Raw genomic sequence first — 15021 nt, forward strand, 5'->3', positions numbered from 1 at the left:
GATAACTGCACCGACAGTTGATCTTTTCTCTCCAAGTTGCTTTCCGATTCTCTTGTAGCCCATCCCAGCCTTGTGCAGATCAACAGTCTTGTCCCTGATGTCCGTAGAAAGCTCTTTGGTCTTGCCCATGGTGGTGATGTTGGATGCTGGTTGTTTGGGTGTTGACAGGTGTCTTTTATACAGGTAAGGAGGTGAGGCAGGTGTATTTGATGTAGATAATTGGTTGGGATTGGGGCTGTGTCTTAAAGAAAGACTAACTGGCTTGTAGGAGCCAGAATACTTGCTGTTTGGTAGGGGGTCAAATACTTGTTTTTCCTCATCAGATGGTTATCAATTTTTATAAATTCATATGATGTGATTTTCTGGAATTTTCTTTGGGATTCTGTCTTTCACTGTTAGAATGTACATATGATTAAAATTATAGATCGTTGCATTCTTTGTAAGTGGGCAAACCTGCAAAATCAGCAAGGGGTCAAATACTTATTTCCCCCACTGTAGGTTATGCTTATAGTTGTAGTAATACAAAGTGTGGTGTCTGTTAACTTGCTTTATGGCCTTGATCATTCACTTTATATTTAATGTATACACTGCCAACACCATCAAAAACATTATTACATGACATAACATCAGTGGTTCCCAAATCTTTCAAACTGAAATACATCTCATCGCCAGGTAAACTTGATGAATAGTCAAATTCATATCATCATTGTAAAATTTTAAATAAATATGATTTCTTAAACTGGGAAAACATGATCAAATTTGCAGATATTTTACTTAATATAATTAGTATAAAATACTTCATGGTCTGGCCCCCTTTCCACTCAATGAATTAAGTCAACAAAATCAAAACTCTACCAGAACCCTTACCAAATGAGAATGTAAAAATTCCATATTAAAAAAAGTACCTTTAGGCCTTTTCTTGTCAAGCAGCACATACACTACCCACCGAACAAAGACCATCACATCTCTCAAAGTTCTCCAAGTCTATAAAAAGGTTGTTAGTGGACAGTCAAAGACGCTGTCATAATAGTCATTATGTCATTGTTGTACTATTTGCCTGTTCTTCTGTGCTCTTTTATGTTTTGTTTTAATGTTTTTTTATATCTTGTCAACCTGCCTGGGACTGCAGATGAAATGTTCATTAACGTGCAATGTCCCTTCTTAAATAAAATAAATGGTAACACAATGGCTACAATAAGATGAATGTAGTAAACATTATACCTGCTAAACATGTAATATCATTGTGAGCAAGAAGAGCTGTGTCTAAGTTGCGTGCTGTAGACTGTTAAGGGCAACACACTTCAGTGGCTTTTGACGCATGTCACTTGATGCGCTGCTCTGTGACGCCACCATTACATGTTGATCCAGGCACAAATTCATATCCAGAAGAACACCCACAGTTTTTTTTTTTGCTGACTTTATGTTGGGCATCTTTCCCTTTAGCCTTTTTGTTGTTTTGTTTTTTTGCTTGTCTACTTGTGACCACTCAACGCAGGTTGTGTGTCCTGTGAGCAGTGAACAGCTCCTTAAATCCAGACACAAATCACCTACCCACTTTTTATCAACCACATTTCTAAACACTAAGGGTACAATCTGGTGAGCAGTTTAGTTTGGAATGATTTCTATTCAGTATTATACAAGAAATATACAACAATTAGAAAAAATCCCAAAATACCTTCATATTTTTCTGTCTTTCCTGCCTCGGTAGTCATCTGGCAATCCCTTACATTCATCTTGTGACACCTTGGTGGGGCTTAGATCCAAGACACACATCCCATACTTCAAGCTGAGTTCATTCAACACTGAATTCTAATGTTGTGGGTAGAAAATCTCAAACATTTGCAAACCCAATACTAATGATGAAACTAATGATTTAGAAAGAAAATAGGCCAGTGGTAGTAAATTTGCATTCAGCACCATTAAGAATAAAACACTTGAATATTCAGAACAAAACACAGTATAATTTCCATCACTAATCCAAAGAGCTAATTAGAACAGAAAATATAAACGATCCATATTCTGCAACCTTCAGCTGTGTCTCTGAATAAACACACTGATGCCTGCTGGCCAACCTCTACATGAATCTGTGGCCTGTGATTGGCTGTCTTGTTGCAGAGAATGGTCTGGCTGTGTACCTCCTGGCTGTGATGTTCAAAGCGAACATCACATTACCATCGGTGTATCTCAGTCAGAAGTGGGTCACTGGAGGCATTAACATACATTACACACCAAATGATGCAATATCTGGGAATATCCTCATTGTCCACTCATCATCAGTGGAGCTGCTGCAGAGAATGTTTGGAGCTTAAATGTCTAAATGTATAAATTCAGTAGCGTTTTTGTGTACAATGCAAGCAGTTGGCGTGCCAATACACACTTCTTGGAGCAGTTTAAAAGATAATATATGGCACAGCTCTGAGCAAGTTTGTGTGTGTATGTTTTTTTTTGCCACTGGTGTTTGTGTTTCAGAGGGGGGAGATTCATCAGTTAAAGGAATAGTTTGAAATTTTGGGAAAATTTGCTTATAAGGCAGAGAGTTAAGATGAGAAGATGGATACCACTCTCATTTTTGTCAGTTCAATATATGGTTAAAGCCAGCAGTCTGTTAGCTTAGCTTAGCAAACAGACTGGAAACAGTTAGCCTGGCTCTCATAAAAGGTGACCAAATCTACCAACGAGCACCTTTAAAGCTCAGTAATTATCATGTTATATTTCAGTTGTTTGATCCATACAAAAAACGAAATGGGAGTGCCATGCTATTTCTTGGCTCTGGGCGGTTGTCAAACAGCCATTGGAGACTCAGGAAGTTACTGAAACAAATCTTGGGGAATAGATTTAGAAAGAAGTGAGGGTTACCAGACCTCCTCAGCCTGCTCCTCATCCCTGCTTGAGGCTAGCAGCTCAAAGCTACATTAGGCGCTACTAGCATGCACACCAAAATCTCCAACCTAGTTGTTGGTGGCCAAATTGCATTGTGGATGATGCAGGCACCAGGTGGAATAGAAAAGAGACGATCTCTGGTTTTGCTACATTGATTCATCTTAAAGTCCATCGTGTCCAACAATGTTATAGAAGTGCAATGCTAAATTGGTGGAGTACTCTTTTAAACACAAAAAGCATTATTACACAGAGTGACATGATAAGAGCAGAGCCCATCTATGAAGCATCATTATCCATAATGGTTTTGCCACAATCCTGGTCAGAGATTATATTCAAAATGGCTCCAAAAAATCACAATTCAAGTTTTACACAATTTGACAGCATTTTCCTCTTTTTCTTCTAACTATGAATAATCATCAGTCTGGTCCTGCTGTAATTCTACTGCTCATCACTGTTCCAGGATCCAACTGAACGTAAGTTATGATTACAGCTCTTTTTTTTTTTCTTGTGGTGCGTAATGCTTGGTTAAAAACATCTGCCTGTTATACAAGAACGCCCACGCTGCAGAGGGCACGGCTCCTTTCAGCTTTCTAAAAAGGGTAAAAGTTGAAAAATCAATAAACAAACTGCACAGAGCGCCTGCAAAGGGGAAAAGAATGACGTTCCAATTAGTCAAGAATTCATTACGCTGACTAATTATCACAATCATTGCATGCATTACTGATTTTCACTCTCTCTCTTCAGTAAATCAGTTTTTGGTGGTGATTTCTCAGCATCAGTGTGTATCAGAGCCTACTCAACCATGCATCAAACAACCCCACCTACATAGCAGAACAAGTTCCCCTGGGCCACCTTTCAGCTGTCAGTTTTACCCTCTTCTTAACCCTGATCATAACCACAAGACACAAACCAACCAGTCTGACCTCAATGTAATCCTCGAGGGGCCGGTTCAGAACCTGCAGCCCACCTGTAAACCCACGCCTCCGTTCACACTTTAAAACTGACCCTTGGCAAGCCTACCGTCCTCGTAGAAGACATCCTCCGCTTCTTCGCGCATCATCTCATCCAGGTCATCCTCTGCAATGTCGGTCATAGCCATCACTACTCCTCTTCTTCTTATTGTGCTTCTTTTTCTCTCCCCCTCGTCTCCCTCGGCTGACTAATCGGAGCTTTGCAGAGAGTGACTGGGCTGTAAAATTGAATCAACGCCGGCTCGGCCTCTTCGCTTCAGGCGACAGTCCGATCACCGGCAGGCTCCTCACTCAAGTTGCAGAGGACTGGGACTGAGCTGAGCTTCAGCTCTCGGCACGAGTGTGTGTGTGCAAGTGCCAGGTGAAGTTTGTGTGTGTGTGTGTGTGTATGTGTGTGTGTGGGTGAGAGAGGACTCCCAGCAACCTTCACTAAGTTTCAGCAACAGTGCTGATTTCATAACATCCTGTGCAAAGCTGAAGTGAGAGTGCTGTTTGGAGAGCACTTGTGTGAGTAAGTGTGCGCATGTGTGTGTACTGTATGGGGAGGGTCAGTGGTGTGTGCCTGTGTGTTTCTGTGTGTCCATATGCACAGTATGGCTCTCTACCACGAGTCTGGAGCGACTTGTGATTAACAGGAATAATTAGAATCTGTATATTGAGCCGGCAAGGACATGCAAAAAGGTTTTGAAAATGTGTGTGTTTGTGTGTATGTTACATGGTGTGTGCCGTGTGAGGCTGGCTATACTTGTCATTCCTTCACAGCTCACTAGGAATCATGGGACCACACTGATTGCTCCATCTATTTTTTCACTTGGCCCACATTGAGGGGGCCTCAGAAGAGCTGATAACGTCTGGTGTTGTCATCTGCTGCTGAAAGTCTCTATGGCACTGCTCAGGATAAACACACTCACCTGCTCTGAAGAAGACACATTCAGACACTGTGGGAGGCTCTGTCTGTACCTCCTATAATCATAGTTTTCACACTTGGGACTTCTACATTGATGATTATATTTGAGTCACAGAGCTGCAGTAATGCTGTAGTGTTTCTGAACCACAAATATGAGCAAAATTCTGAACTCTGCAGGTTGTTAGACATCATTTATTGCTGTTTTGAAGATACTTCCAGCTGCATGTTAAATATTCCACCTGCTGCACAATAGAGTAGATTATTAACAGGTTTCCTAAGTTGCAAGTCCTCTGTTCAGCCAAACAAAGATGATAGCCAGAAATTACATTTATCTTGGTTGTCTTTTACGTTGCACTACCAGGTTTTATCATCAGATTGATTGAGCTATTTTATATTTAGATAAGAATTGCATTTTCAATAGTTGACTAGAACAATCACACAACAAGGTCCACTCAATTGCTGCTGTAGACCTTTTGTTCATTTGAAAACCATTTCCATAATTTATAATTCATTCAAATTTTTTTGTCATCTCTCAAGAATATATCACTTCTAGCTACCACCTTTGTTTAGTTTAAGAAACATAAATGTATAGTAATCATCAATGCAAATGTCTCAAAATATAAAAACAATGAATGCTTGAGAGGCAAACTTTTGCTATGTTGCTGTATAAGACTATGGATCTGCAATCATGCAAGCAGCTCTGTAAGTCTAGCCCGGTTTCATCCCAGGGCATAAAATATGGATGCTTTGAGAAAGTCTGACAAAGCATCTGTATTTGAAGCACAAGGTACCCTTCAGCAACCTTATGAGACGCTGTTACGTTTCAAGTAACCAATGTAACCCATCCCCGGTAATGTACTTATTTCAACCCAAAACATGATATTTTCTTAAACCTAACAAAGTCATAGTGGTGCCTAAACCTAACCAAAACCATCGTCTTCTCCTGAACCTAACCAAAACTATGATCTTTTCTTATAGCTAAAGGCATTTCACACGGTCGATGAAGGTACCTTGTGTGTCAAATAATGACGCTTTAAGTCAGTCTTTCTCAAAGCGTCGGTATTTAACACCCTGGGATGAGAACGTGTTGGTGAGACTGTATTTATAGGCATAGCAGAGCTTTGAGCTAAACGCTAACAATGACAATGCTAACACACTGATGTTTTGCAGGTTTAATGTTTCCCATGTTCAACATCTTAGTTTAGTGTGTTAGAATGCTAACATTTGCTTATTAGCAACTCCAACTCAGGCTGAATTGGAAAAAGAAATGGACAAATCAAAAATATTACTGAATGGATGTACAAACAATCCAAACATAATTCTGTATTGTCTGGACCAAAGTGATGGGCTAACTGACATAGCCATCCCTCAAGCCATGTACGCTGCTTGCTTGGCTAAAAATGCATATATGCATATATGTTGGACATAGAATTACCTCAGTTTCAGCCTTTATAGTTTTGTTACTGAGACATTTTGTAACATCTGGGCACCCAAAGCAAACAGGGTGCAACTTGTGAACCAAACTCATATCATGTGTAATGACAAACTTTCCACCCAGTCGTGGGCAGGGTGTCTCTACTTTATGACTTTGAGATTCTTCTTCTGAAATACTTCCTCCACCTGTCTTTACTGTGCAGTTTCTGACTCGCACCCCATTTACACAAACCAATTCCCAACCAAAATAGAAACTAGGCCTCAAGTCAATTCATTATCACTTTTCCTTCAGACTTCCTCTACCCTGCCACCGCCTCCCTTTAAGGCCAAAGCTCAAGGGAACGAACCTAGAGACAAACTCATTTTCACTGAGGCTAGTCCAGACAATTCAGATACACCACATCTATCAGGAGGTGGGATGTGGGGTCTAAATATATACGAAACACATGCCCTGCAAACTAAATGCTGTTGTGTGTTATCTGTTGGGTTAACAGCAATGTTTAAAAATGTATAGGATGAGAGATTTCTTATTTGTCTACATTACATTACATTGTATTTAATCATTTAGCTGACGCTTTTCTCCATAGTGACTTACAATTGCTATATATGTCAGAGGTCGCACACCTCTGGAGCAACTGGGGGTTAAGTGTCTTGCTCAGGGACACATTGGTGAATGTGTCCCTGAGAGAGTCCCTTAGAGAGACAGTGTGTGCACATGTGTTTGCATGTCATCGGTCAGTCTGAACCAGGAACCAAAACTGTGCCAGGGGTTAAAACTGGAAGCAAAACTTTGGCCACTACAACTCAAAACAAAATCAAAGATTCATACTCACTGAAAACGTAGTTTGTTCATGTTTGCTGTAAGATACTTTATGAGAAAACATCACCATTCATACCGCCATGTCTTCAGTTTAGTAGTCCATCCAGTTTGTTGCTAATCCAAGCTGTTGCATTCAGGTCATTGCAAAATGAGTCTATACAAGCAGTGTTTACAAGGCAAGGCTCAGGAACCACTTATTTGCAAAAGTAATCACATTATGAATGTCTCTGTGGCTTTCACAGTCTTTTAATGAGCTTTTAACGAGGAATTAACCTACTGAGTTTCACTGCTAAGCTGACAACGCTGCTTTTGGTCACCGGTGAGGAGCTGCACTGCTAAAGCTACTGACTCCGTCAGCGACAATGGTGATTCAGTGTAGTTCAGTATAGTACTGAACACCTTTAGTTTTAGCCTATAAGTGGTGCAAGAGCCTCATGGTATGACAGAGGGAGAATCATGCAAACTAGAACGATCAGTTCATTCGTCAGAAAACAAATTGTCGACTGTTCTGATAATCAGTTAATCCTTTAAAAGGTATTTATAATGCATCAAGGCCCACAATTCCCTGGTTCAAATTTCTCCAGTGTGAGAATTTGATGTTTTTCTTTGGTTTATAATCACTGTAAACTGAATATGTTTGGGTTTTGGACTGTTAGACAAAACAAGGAACTTGTAGATGATACTTGTGAACCTGTGATGGGAATTTTTAGATATTTTCTTACATTTAAGCAACTCATTGATAATGCAAACACAAATTCACACACTAATACAAACACAAACACACACCATAAAGAGGGTGGGATACACTAGTTTGACAACACGCTGCTAACAGTATGGAAAGAAACTGTATCCGACACAGACTTGACAAATTTAAAATGAGAAGTTGCAGAGAACAGCATGTGCATCTCAAAATCAGTAAAGGAACAACTTTAAGGTTTTAGAGTGAAGAAGCTATTAAGGCAATCGTGTAGCTACAATCTTCCTGATCAAAGAGAAAAAGAAACTTTCCCAACAGGAAATTACAGAAAGTGGTGAAATAAACTGCATAACAGAACAATCTAGAACCATGAACGTGAAGTGTGAGGTGCAGCAAAATAATCCCACAAAATGTATTGATGACAATATTGCCCCCAAAGTTGTTTCAGAATCATGCAACTCAGCAAGGCTCCATATCAGTTTTGAAAAGAACCACAGGAACTACTTGAACGCTGAATTTATTTAAATTTGAAAGTTAGAGGTGTTAAACATAACAGCCAGAGCTGTTTCAGATTACATTTTGGAGATGGTGGTTATTCACAGAATTAATGTTTTCTCACCAATATGTTGGTACACAGCCGACAGCATGGACACTTTGACTTAGTTCTTTGATCCCAGAAACATGATGCTGGGAAAGGAAAATCACCAGTCATGCTCACATACAGAACACAGACACATGCAAAGCAAAGCCCACTGTATTATGCTGATACGTCCCACTCCAATCTGTTCTCTGCTTTAATCATCACATGTATCATGCTTTATGTGCAAAACATTTCTGAGATTAAACCCAGAGTTCCATTGTTCCCAGCAAAAATGGTGCATGCAGTTATGAAAAGTATCTGAGTAAATCTGAGTATTCACAGATATTTTACAACTTTCTCTCTCTCTCTCTCTCTCTCTCTCAGCAGAAGCTTCTGAACATGAGCTACTTTAAAGGCAGCAGTGACAAGTAAAACGGGGTCACAGTTGGGCTGCATTTGCCCTGCTGCATTTCAATGAGTGGGTGCATTGTTGTCACCAGCAGAGAAAACCCCCTGCTTCGGGAAACGTAAACACACAATGCCACGCACGTACACAAACAGACACACACACACACACACGTCCATATAATAACTACACACAATGCCACCAAAACACTGCGCAGACCAACAGACAAGAACATATACATGCCACACACACACGGTTGTTCCTCCGGGCCTTGCAAAGAGCAGCACAATCAGACCCGCTTGGTACAATGGTGTTGTTTGAATGGGGTCAAACAATGGAGCTCTTTGGTATCTGAATCAAGCCAGATGATGAGCGTCCCAGGAGGATGAATAGGCGGTTTCAGCCCTCCTACACACTCGCACTTCTGGCCCTGACATTATGCATCAGTGCGCTGCCTGTTACTGTTGGCTAAAATATCCGTTATTAGCATGGAAGCAGCAACTCATTAGCATCCAGGCTAATTCTATGGTGAGAGCTAATTTGCATCTATACAGCCTCTTGCACAGATGCTACAATGGCCATAAAATACTAGAAAACTACAGAAAGTAATCAGCAACAGTGTTGAACAACAGTATTTCTACATTACGTAAAAACCTAAGTACAAAATTTAGATGTACGAACATTATTTACGGTCAGCTTTTCTGGACTCCACAACATACAACAAAGTACATGAATATTCAATCAAGTTGACTTTTTGCAGAATTATAGAGAAAATGGCAAATTAGCTTGGAAATATTTTTAAAAAGCACAATTTCACAACTCAGATTATGCATTTTTTCTATTTGCCTGATTTAAAATTAAAAGCTAATATATATGAGTTTGTCAGATAACCTTGTTTAGAAAAGAGTTATGGCTTACCTGCTTATGTGACTCATGCATGAAAATGATCAAAGATCACAGCAAGATGCAGGTTATTTATACTAATATTTTGCCCTCTAGGACTGTTGCTTGAGGTTAGTGAGATCCATATTTTGGGGGATTTTTAGCAAATCCTACAATTAAAAAATAACATTTGTTAGATATCTAATAGGTTGATTCCAGTATATATTCACCTTACATTTCGCTAGTTTTAGGCCACCAAAAAACAAATAAAGCATTTTCCCACCAGGAATTTATTTCTAGCAGTTCAAATGAAACTTGATCTAGAAATAATTAACAGCAAATAAAAAAACTATAACATTTACAAGCATGAATGAAGAGTGCAGAATACACCCATCATCAAACAACAGGATATTGTTGCTACACAAAAAGCCAATTCATAAATCCTGTGGAAACTGGATGTCAGAGTACAGGGAATTTGAGTAAATGTGTGCTGCAACAGCATGTAAACCCCAGGCACAGACTGCTTTCAAAGATATCAAGAACACGGAGAGGCGAGTAGGTGAGGAAGTTTTCCGGAGGAGACAGATGGGAAAAAGTTCTTGATGTCAGCATAACTTCCTCTGCCAAACCATGACAGGTATGAGTCTAAGGTGAATGGAAAATGAGGGAGGACAGAAATATAATGTCCTTTTTGGAGGATGTTGCAAGGGCTCCTCAGTTCAACTCGCCTTTGATGATTCCCACACGCTACATTGTGAGTTAAAGTGTAAGAGGAGGGTGGAAGACAAAGAAAAAGAGACAGATGGAGACCTCTTTGGACTTCTTCTCTCATCTACTATCATTCCAGCTATGTTCCCTCCACCCAGGCTTCTGCTTCTTTATATCTCCCTCTAAGAAGGATGACAAAACAGGATGATTGTGAAGGGGCGCCTGGTTACCCTGGTAACAATAATGTGGGCTTTGGATGGTAAATCCAATTTGCCATGGCACTCTCTGACTCATTGGAAGTGCACGTATGTGAGTTAGTGTGTGTGTACGCTGCATTTCATGTGCTTGATGGAGGATGACCATAATATACCATACCTTGCACCTCCTCATGCATAGACACACACTTAAAAAAAAAAAAACACACACAGGCTTAGACATCTTTTCAACAACCAAGAGCTTTTCCTACTTGAAGAAACCAACTAAAGATCACAGAGTGGAGCTTGATGCCTATAAAGAAGTCACTGTACAGGACAGTCATGATCCCACTAAAGATACAAGCAGGTAAAACCTTAATTATCCAAATCTTAGAAGAATGGCTAAAATTAATAAAACTGAGAGCTACTGGATGAAGCATAGTGCAATCAGTGTGAACCACTGATTAAAATACCTCATGAATACCAGGGCGGCAGAGGTATTTAACCAGAAAATTAGTCTGTGCAAACAAGAGAGCATCAGAATGTATGAACTTGTAAATGAGACCTGAATTTCATATTATTGTAGTTCAAACTTCCCAGTTTCTTAGCAGCATCCACACATCATTCAAGCAAACACCACTTGGACAAAGATGCTACCTATAACTGATATAATATACAGCATGGTTTAGTGTGCATTAGGAAGCATAGTGAGAAACAGCCAAAGTTGTGTTAATAAAAAGCTCAAAGTAAAGTTGCAGGAGTACAACTGGTAGATATACCTACTGTAAGCATATCGATATCTTTTCATCTTTATATGGTTGTATGTCCTGACTCTGCGGTACATTATGATAAAGAACAATCCCAGCGGACGCCTCGTTGTCAGTGTGAAGCCTACAACTCCTTTTGTGCTGTCACCAATTTCTATTTTTGAACTATCTCCCTGTCTCTCCCTGTTGCCATTGTATTTTGTCTTTCTCTGGTCCACAATTGGATCCCTTTCTCTCGCTCATTTACTCTTGGCCTTTCTGTCTCTGTCCCAGAGTGCACAGAGGGCATCAGACAATGGCAGCAATACAGCCGGAGCACGCCAGCTGTGCAGACTGGCACCAGAGAGATGGCGGTGCCCATGTTGTGCCCTGCTGCTGCCAGGTACACCTGGAGGGAAGAGATAACAAGCAGCTGAAGCACTCTACCAAATGAATCAGCAGACCACATCCTCATCTGTTCTTGACTCTTACCCTAGTCTCAGATTTACAATTTACACGGATGTAGGCGAGACAATAAAGAGGATGATCTCATAAAACAACTACTGCAGCTGCAAAGTGCTTTTTAATGTTCACATCAGGTATTCATAGGATGGAACTGTTTCAGGAGGTGTAACTGACAGTCAAAAACTCCACCCTTCAATCCAATGCTACAGCTGTGTACATGGACGGGAGTAAAAGTGATTTTGGGCATTTACAGTAAAGAGTGTGTGAGGTACTGTCTTTTTTCCTAGCCTTGCCAAATCCAAAAACATAACATCATATGTGTTAAAACAGTCACGTGCATGCCAAACTCATCCACTGTGTGTAAGCCGGTCCTGGATGCTATTACACTTTAGACTAATGTTAGTGAATCTGTACTGCTTTTTATTAGATTTGTGGAGGTTACCACTCTAGCAACCCTATCCAAGGTTGACTACCTGAGATGGCGTTGTTTGCCAAACACATTGGTTCATCATCCTAAAAACCTTTTCTCTTAATGTTAAAAGTGAAAAATACAAACAAGTAAGATGAAATGCCAATTTGGGTTAGGTTATTATATTTCCTTATTATAAATACAATATTAGATCTATCAAGATATAATGTTTCATTGCAATACAAAATCAATGCCGTTTCTTTATATAAATGTCTTATAAACTGATTAGCAATGAGCGGATGCTGACATTTTGGCTGGAACATGATCCTTTGGCTTCAGTCTCTTAGCAAGTTATCATGGATGTAGCCATCAAGTTCATATTTGAGACCTTTATTACAAGAGATTCGTATTAAAAAAAAGATGGCTGGAAAAAAGTCAGCCGTAGACAGCATTTTTAAATCATGAAATGTTAGCTTAATGAGCTAGCTAGTTACAATTGACAAAATCAGCCAGCGGCAGTTGTCATTTCACCCTGCAGTTGTCGGCCAGAAATGAGAAGCCTGATTTTGTCTACGTCTATTTGAAATCGAGGACCCATTGTTCCACAAATGAATTAGAGGTGAACCTGCCACCATTATTGTAAACTGCGTGTGCTGTGCAAGAACGAAACAGACGTAGCAACAGAAACTAAGGGAGGTGGGAATTACCAAACGGTCAGTTAGAACACACACCAAATGGAAAATCTGCTTGTTTTTAGAACACAGACTTTCTGAAAGCAACATCACTGACTTGCTACACCCAGTCATCATCTTGTCATGACTGAGCAGATTTCTTAGAGTTAATATCTCCCCACATCCCCAAGCAGTTCATTAGCTATTGCATAATCTAGTACTATTTTTGACAATTTCCTGTTGGGGAGATCCAGAATCCAGATGAGAAAGGTTGCAGCAAGGTGGGGCAACAGGGTGGCAAGAGCTCTGAAAACCACAGTTTCCTCTCCCACACCACCCAATACAATACCGTGTCCTCCAGCACACATTACAGCCAACACCTGCCGGCTACAGAAAGGGGAAGTCAACTTTCAAAACTAAAAAACACAGTCAATCAATACAATGTACTGTAGATGGGCAGTATTGCTCAGCGTTATGACTTTCACTGTTATTGTTGGAGCTGTGAATCTCGTGGCATGACACGCCGTATGCATGCTGCACTATTCCCCTAGTCAACAGGTTTGTTCACACAATCAAACACAAACATCTGGATTCAAAACATAAAATCAGCAGGCAGAGGGGATATGCATTTATAGATTTAAATAAATGCTACCAAGCAAACAGGAAGGGAGGATATCACAATACAGCTTCTGAGAAGTAGGGTGTGGACATGGAAGGAAGGTTGGGCAATAGTGTGTAAAATAACATTAAGTGCCTGTTGCAGCTGTATTTCTCTGAGAGTACAACAGAGTGCATGTGTAGCCATACAGGGCGTCACAGTTAGGAAGTGGGTGGAGGATTTATTCAGAGATAGAGGATGACAGATCTGGTCACTGAAAGTGTTACACATGTAGCCTTTCTGCCCCAGTGGTCAGAGGGACAGGGGGGGCAGTGGGAGGGAGCTGGGCTGGAAACTGTAGTGACAGCTCATCATTGCGCATGAGGGCATCTAAAAAATGTGTATGTGTGTATGTGTGTTTTCACTGTGTCTGGCTTTGCATCAAGTCACTCCAGAATGATGACATCTGCCATGACTACACATCTGTCCTTCTCCCTGGAGTATGAGAATGTACTAGTTACACCAACCACATGTGACCTAAATACATCTACTTTTTTGTCAATTATTAACTTGTTTCTGAGACTGAATTTATTGTATTTAAACACCATCTGAAGTTGCAGTTATTTCAGATGTTCCATACAAAATCCTTACATGAAATAATGATGCATTACGCATAAATATAAATAATACATTAAGCAGACGTTTTCATCCAAAGCATCTTACAATTGCTATACATGTCAGAGGTCGCACGCCTCTGGAGCAACTAGGAGTTAAGTGTCTTGCTCAGGGACACAATAGTGGATGGGTCACAGTGGGGGATTGAACCCAGGTCTCTCATGCCAAAGGCACAGTCTTATCCATTGTACCATCACCACCGCCGCCACATATATGTGTTATATGCTGATGATACAGTGGTTTGTAACTAAGGCTGCGTATCATTTAACACGTTTAAAAACAGGTTCTACCACGATACCTGAGTTTTGATACAGATTCAAAAATGATACTTTTAAAAAGGTACCTCACATTTATAAATATAAGCATGTTTTTCTATTTAAAGCGCCATTTAAGCAATTTAGCATTGCTCTTCCCTGACTTTGGGAAGCTAAAAGAGATAGATGGTCAAAAGAATAATCAAAATCAAAGTAGCAGAGGTGATAATGTCCACAGCATGGGTCAAGCTCCAAAAACACTGGATCCTACAGTTCCCATACTGCAACCAGTAGCTTATTTTCCATGAATCCTCCATTCCTGGTAAATGCCCACATGATTTCAAGTTCTAACTTTCTTTAAAAATGTGTTGTCTCCAAGCTCAAGCTCTGATAACTCTTATGACATCACTATGACATCATCTGGGTTATTTTGTCAGATTTTAGAAAACATCTCCAGATCCAAAGACAACATTTGACAGTTGTTAGTTACAGGTGGTTTACGACTCCCCATGACGAGCTAAATGACTTTTAACAAAGTAAATGAATCAGTGTTTTATTTTGTCATAATAAGCCACGAAAGCAACATTAGTCGTATCAAACAGTCGTAAATGGCTAAAAGTAGGATTCAAATGAAACCATTTGGATCTAAGAATAAGTAAACAAGATTAATCTGACAATTCCAGATTTCAGTATTTGAACATTTTTGATTCTCGATGCTAAGAAC

The sequence above is a fragment of the Micropterus dolomieu genome, linkage group LG09 (genome assembly GCF_021292245.1).
Source record: "Micropterus dolomieu isolate WLL.071019.BEF.003 ecotype Adirondacks linkage group LG09, ASM2129224v1, whole genome shotgun sequence".
Classification (NCBI taxonomy): Eukaryota; Metazoa; Chordata; class Actinopteri; order Centrarchiformes; family Centrarchidae; genus Micropterus; species Micropterus dolomieu.